Source organism: Aricia agestis, chromosome 5 (genome assembly GCF_905147365.1).
Source record: "Aricia agestis chromosome 5, ilAriAges1.1, whole genome shotgun sequence".
Classification (NCBI taxonomy): Eukaryota; Metazoa; Arthropoda; class Insecta; order Lepidoptera; family Lycaenidae; genus Aricia; species Aricia agestis.
The window spans coordinates 18,416,956-18,423,335 of record NC_056410.1 but is presented as its reverse complement, the minus strand read 5'-3'; positions in this window follow the sequence as shown (position 1 = coordinate 18,423,335).

The window sequence follows — 6,380 nt, the reverse complement described above, 5'->3', positions numbered from 1 at the left end:
ATTACTATTAAACGAATTACAAAAAATTATGTACACTAATGTGTTGTTTTACTTATTTTTTCCTGCTTTAGTATTTTAATATTTAAATACCGTTTATAATATTATGTTATACCGCGTATAAACATAAGTTATTATAATTTTGATTGTTTTAAACCATTATTAAGTAAGTGTTGAGTATTAGTTAAACCTCAAATATAACCGAGTTGTTTCAACTTCAAACGGTTGCAAAATATTTCACCGCAAGATGTTATATTTTAATTCTCAGGCCGCGCCAAAACTTAATAAAAATTATACCATCTTGTGAAAACATTGCCGCAATTCACTTAGCACCATTTAATTTTCTCAGACATCACATTACCATGACATGTACTATTGCAGCTGGAGATTGCAATTCGAACATCTAATAGCCCTTACACCGGTTTCGGTGACGGTGGCCGGTTTAATTGAAACCAGGCTAGTTACGCAGGAGTAATTTTATAGTGCCGAAGTATGTGCGCAGTACGCAAGAGCACTCTCTATTCTTTTACTCTCATAACCCAGTGCGACGGACGACTGACACGACTGGTGAGAGATCAGGCGCAGGACCAACCTTTTATATGCCCATCCGACGCATGGATCATCTTACTTATCTGACAATCCGGTGATCTGCATTGTCCTAACCAAACTTGGAAATAACATGTTTTTAACGCGGGATTCGAACCCACAACCTCCGAGTCAAGAGCCACGCTCTAAACCACTGGACCACGGAGGCGTTATATGTATATTTTATAGTGATGAAGTATGGGCGTAACACTCAAGAGAACTCTCTTTACTCTCGTAGCTAGTAGAACGAATACGGACAACTTGCAAGAGATAAGATACTGGGCAGGACCGACTTTTTACAATCTGTGGCGCAGTGGTTGAACGCGTTCGAATCCCGCCGACGGGACAAAAAGTTTTCAATGTTCCTGGGTCATGGATGTGTATTAAATATGTGTACCATACAATAAAAATCTTAAATATATGTAATATGTATAGTATAATAAACGTATTAAATATGTATCCGTTGTCTAGTACCTGTAACACGAGTCCTTCAGGTACTTAGCACGGGGCGCTGGTGTAAAGCGTCCGTAGATATTATTATTATTAATCTCAAAGTATAGATTTTCGAGACAAAAGTACCATCTAGGTGTCGAAACGATCGAGGCGCATTTAAAATTATAATGAAATAAATAATAAGACTGGGACTAGATTAAGAAGACGTGACCTATGTTGCAACAAATATTTTGTGACATGTTAGGTGTGCTATGCGTGACCTGGATATTTTAGCTCATCGACGACTAAGTATGGAGTTAGTCATAGTAAGTGCTAAAGCGCTTTTCGTTGTAGTACATCGGGCATGCCCTATCGCATTTACGTTTCGGACTTTGTAACAACTTTCTTTGTCAACACATAACTTTGTGTTATCTGGTTCATGAGAAAACTAGCCCTTTAGCCAAAACGTTTTCTTTATCACTCCTTTATAGAATCACCCCCCAGCCCAGAACCTGGGTACGCCCATGTCCATTAGTAGTTAATAATTAAAATTATTATTATGCTACTATAATGTATGAAACAGAAGTGCATGTTACACAAATTTCTCGTATTTTAAAATTAGCTAAGCAATGTAATAGCAATAATTATTACAATAAGTTTATGCTAATAGATTCTAACGCTTAGAACCTATAAGCGGTGATTACATAATACATCATCTGCTTATTTAATTACAGTCAACTGTTAATTGATATGGTCTAACACTGAGCTTTCTTTTGATATATTGAAATGATACCAAGACGTACGTACAACTTTAAGGCGACGCCTTGATAATTTGGCTGTAGAGATATCAATTTTTCTCAGCAATGACTAAAGCTAAGAAATTAAAGTTCATTGTCAGTATTCATCATGGCTTTGTCTTTGACTTACCCATAGCATAACACGATTGGTCAACTTTTATAACACAGAATAATCAATCAAAAATACCTCTGTAAAAAAAGGGATTCTAATTTTGCCAACAGAGGAGAGTGATTTAAGCTTCCGAAATTTGTACATAGATTGGTTCAAGCATACACTTTAATTTGCCCATAGCTTATATGAAATATATTTATGGTTTTTAAATTACACGACAAAATCCATTTTGTCGCTTACACCCTTTCCATTTCTTGTTTTAACACAAAACAAGCAATCTAAAACATACCCAACATGGTTTTTTACTTTAACGCGGCGTCACCTTAATATCGCTCAGCGAAATCCGGTGCACAACTAGTAATGACGTACCTGATCTCCGGTCTACCTATAACGCTTTGAATCTACTTTGCCCCCCTCCCCACTGTCTAAGAGTATCTATAGTATATTCTAAGACATTTAAAAGTCTTAAATTGCACGGCCTTTGTGAGTATATTTATTTTATCGTGCAGTAAGTAGCGTGTTTATGTTTCTTTCTGGGATGCGAAAAGTATTTTCCCTTAAAAATAAGGCTTTTGGCATAAAATGTAAATTACTTATACATTTTGTGCTAAAAGCCTTTTTCATATGGGGAAATACTTACAACGCACTCACCATAGCGTGGGAGAGCCATGCTTCGGCACGAATGGGCCGGCTCTACCGGAGAAATACCACGTTCTCACAGAAAACCGGCGTGAAACATCGCTTGCGCTGTGTTCCGCCGAGTGAGTGAGTTTACCGGAGGCCCAATCCCCTACCCTATTTCCTTCCCTACCCACCCCCTATTCCCTTCCCTTCCCATCCCTACCCTCCCCTATTACCCTATTCCCTCTTAAAAGGCCGGCAACGCACCTGCAGCTCTTCTGATGCTGCGAGTGTCCATGGGCGACGGAAGTTGCTTTCCATCAGGTGACCCGTTTGCTCGTTTGCCCCCTTATTTCATAAAAAAAAAAAAACAAAACCCATGGTGATCCACTTCTCACTGCGATAAAACCCACCGCAACATCTTTAAAAGCCTAAACGGCGTAACTATCTGAATGCGGTCTAATATAAGACTTAACGAAGCGTATTGTTGTCCCGTCACACAATTTGTCGCGTCCTTGAAGCGTTATGTAACTACAGCCTACCCCGTGCCCATAGCTTCTGCGTTACGGTTACATAATGGACCCTATAGAAATGGTCGACAGCTTCGGGCTGTTTGTAACTTTGTTCTGTTGGTATTTAAATACGTTGTAGTTATTTATGTTTAAGACCAAATGACGCCTGCAATTCCGTTGCGCTAAAATTCGTTTATGTCGGAACCGTTAATTTTTTCCGAGATAAAAAAGTGTCCTATGTCCTCCCGGGACTCAAACAGTCTCCATACCAAAATTTCAATAAAATCAGTTCAGCGGTTTGAGCGTGAAGAGGTAACAGACAGACAGACAGACACACTTTCGCATTGATGATATTAGAATGGACATGGATTAGAATATCTACGTGAAAAATCAAATTTTATATACTTTAGAGTTTAGACGTCTTATAATATTACAAAGCGCGAAATATAAAACTGACGCCTGATATTCTACTCCCTAGTATGTCCCAACGCAAAACATTTATCGATCGACATTTACGTGTTTGTAGGTCTTATTGTAGTAAAATAGGAATCCTACAAAGAATTTTTTTTTTAATTTGCCTGTATATGAAGTTTTTTTTTTCAAATAAATGCTTGTTCACGTCTAGCGCCTACAAAAGACTTCAACGCGCCCGAACGTTCTACGAATTCTTACCATAAATTTAATATTAAACGTTTTACACAAACCTCTTCTACTTTTAAATCATATTGTATTATTGTAATTATCTTTATTTAAAACACATTGCAATTATCATTATTTTCGCCAAAAAACCAAAAAATAAAAGATTTAAACATAAAAACTATTTTGAACCGTTTAATTGTAACTATGACGTAAGATCTAAGAACACATTTAATGAAAATCCATACATTCGTTAATGGTGAAATTTAAGCAAACAGAAAATGCAAATGACAAGTGAAAGCGGAAGAGGCGCGCCATCTTTTTTAACAATTTGTCACTGGCATTGTCGGCTACCGATGTGCATCTTAAATTCCAAGATATTTTACCTCTAATTTAACGTTTATTCCAACGAAGTAAGGTTTGCTTTAATAGATACTTCGGTAAATTAACTCTGAATGGACGTACGAATTTGTTCTTGGTTTCTCCATAAGGTGAGCAATTATGTTTTCTTTAATTTATGCCCATATTCTGTTTATATACCTTAGAGGTAACATAACTTTGTGCCTTTTTCATAGTATAGCTGACCAATGAGCAAATGGATCGCCTCGTAATACCTACTCAAAAAAATACTTCTGAAAAAAATCCACAGCCGAACATAATATAACCATCTCCTTTTTGTGAAGTCGGCTAAAAAGACATAACTCTAGGATCTAGATAACCATCGTGTTTTGACGACATAAAACAAATTTAACGACTTATGAATAATTTATTTGGAGTAGATATTTTTATCAGTTAATATTTTTAATTACTTTATTACTGTAGGCCTATCTAATTCCTTATAAAATCAACAATATACATAGATAATATTATGTGTGAACGTCCATTTTTATGGCACTTTAAATATGATATTATATTCATAATTAATGTTTGTAATATTTTATGTATGTAATGAGTTCAAATATTTCTAATCTCTGTTGACCCGACTTTGAGATTTTTTTGTGCAACAGTCTAAGTTTATTGCTAAATATGAGATGTATCCGATTTCCTTGATTCTACGCGACTAATTTATAAAGTTAAAACTGCGGAGCCGGAGAGAAAAATAATCACAGTTTTCCTTATACAAAGCCAGCAAACATATTGATGATTATTATCTAATTTAAAAACACACGAGTGACAAATAAATAGTCCTGGGGGTGAGCCAAAATATTTTCGTTTTCGCTTCGTTATAGAATCACCGATGAAAATGTATGGAATTGACATAAGCGTTCGTTAATATGACGTTGACGTTCGACTCGTCTTATGTCAATTCCATACATTTTGATCGGCGATTCTATAACGAAGCGAAAACGAAAAAGTTTCGGCTAAATGGCCAGGTTCCCTAGAATATATTTTCATCTGATTACTATCAAGCTAATTTTCCGTGAATAGCTTCATTTTGATAAGACGCCCAACAATTTCCTCTGAGAAAATTCTCGAAAGTGGTAGCTATAAGCTAACAGAGATAGAAAGGATAAAATATTTCGATTCGATCATCCTAAAATATGGATTGTTCTATTTGTAGGACAATATTACTGTTAAATTATATAAATATTTACCTATTGATATACAAAAAATCAGCTGGTTAGTAATCCGTTCCGACGTCAACAAGTCCTTGTTGACGTCGGAACCCTAAAAAATGTTCTTATCAAAATGAAACGGAAAATTTGCTTGATAGTAATTGGATGAAAAAAATATTTTAGGGAACCTGGCATAAAAATTCTACGAATTCAATATGAAATTTCGTGAACACGCAAAACAATATAACCTCAAAAAAATAGTTAAAAAATGTCTCAAAGTCCTATTCATAAGGAGTAAATCCTATTTACGTTCATCCTACCACTCATGCCATTTACAAAAAAAGTAACATTGAAAATAAGCACAAATACCAAATTCACGCGTTCAACGAGGCAATAATTTTTTACACCCACAAGATCGTCATTGAACATTACATAAATGTTTTGTCAATACGTATTACAAGTGGATGAGTTACGGAAAAGAAAGTGTGTGAGACCGGTCTCTTTGACCCGCACTATACCGCCGTATCCGATATAGCGCTTACACGCGACCTCGCGCGAACACTAAAATGGGCATAGCAAATCTGATTTCTATGTATTATGCTTGGGAGATTTCATAGGTAACGAAAAGTCTTCGCAGCGGAAATTTGTGTTTTGGTCTCAAGAGTGATATTGATAATAATAGTATTATCAATTCTTATACTTCAAAATGATTACATGTATCTTTAATCCTATTAAAAATACTATAACTCTACAAGGGTTATGGTATTTTCAATAGGATTCGTGCACATACGTAGGTTAAATACAGGCGTAGTCAGCTAGTAACCAGTATAAGTAGGAGTGCATTGGTGATAACTTATCACTTTTAATCATAATCTTATGCCAGTTAACCCTCTAAACCTGGCAATTCATAAAAACACGAATATAGACTAATAAATGCAGAGTTTGCACTAGATAAAAAGTTATTTATTGTATGCCCTAATATAGTAAAACATGTGTTTGGAGAAAAACAGTTTCTAAAACAGGGTTCCGTCAAATTAATTGAAACCATCAACGCTCATCAACTCTTGTCGAATTTACGCGCAGTCTCTTGCGTTGTGGGAACTGTTGTGAATGCCTGCTTAATAACATTATT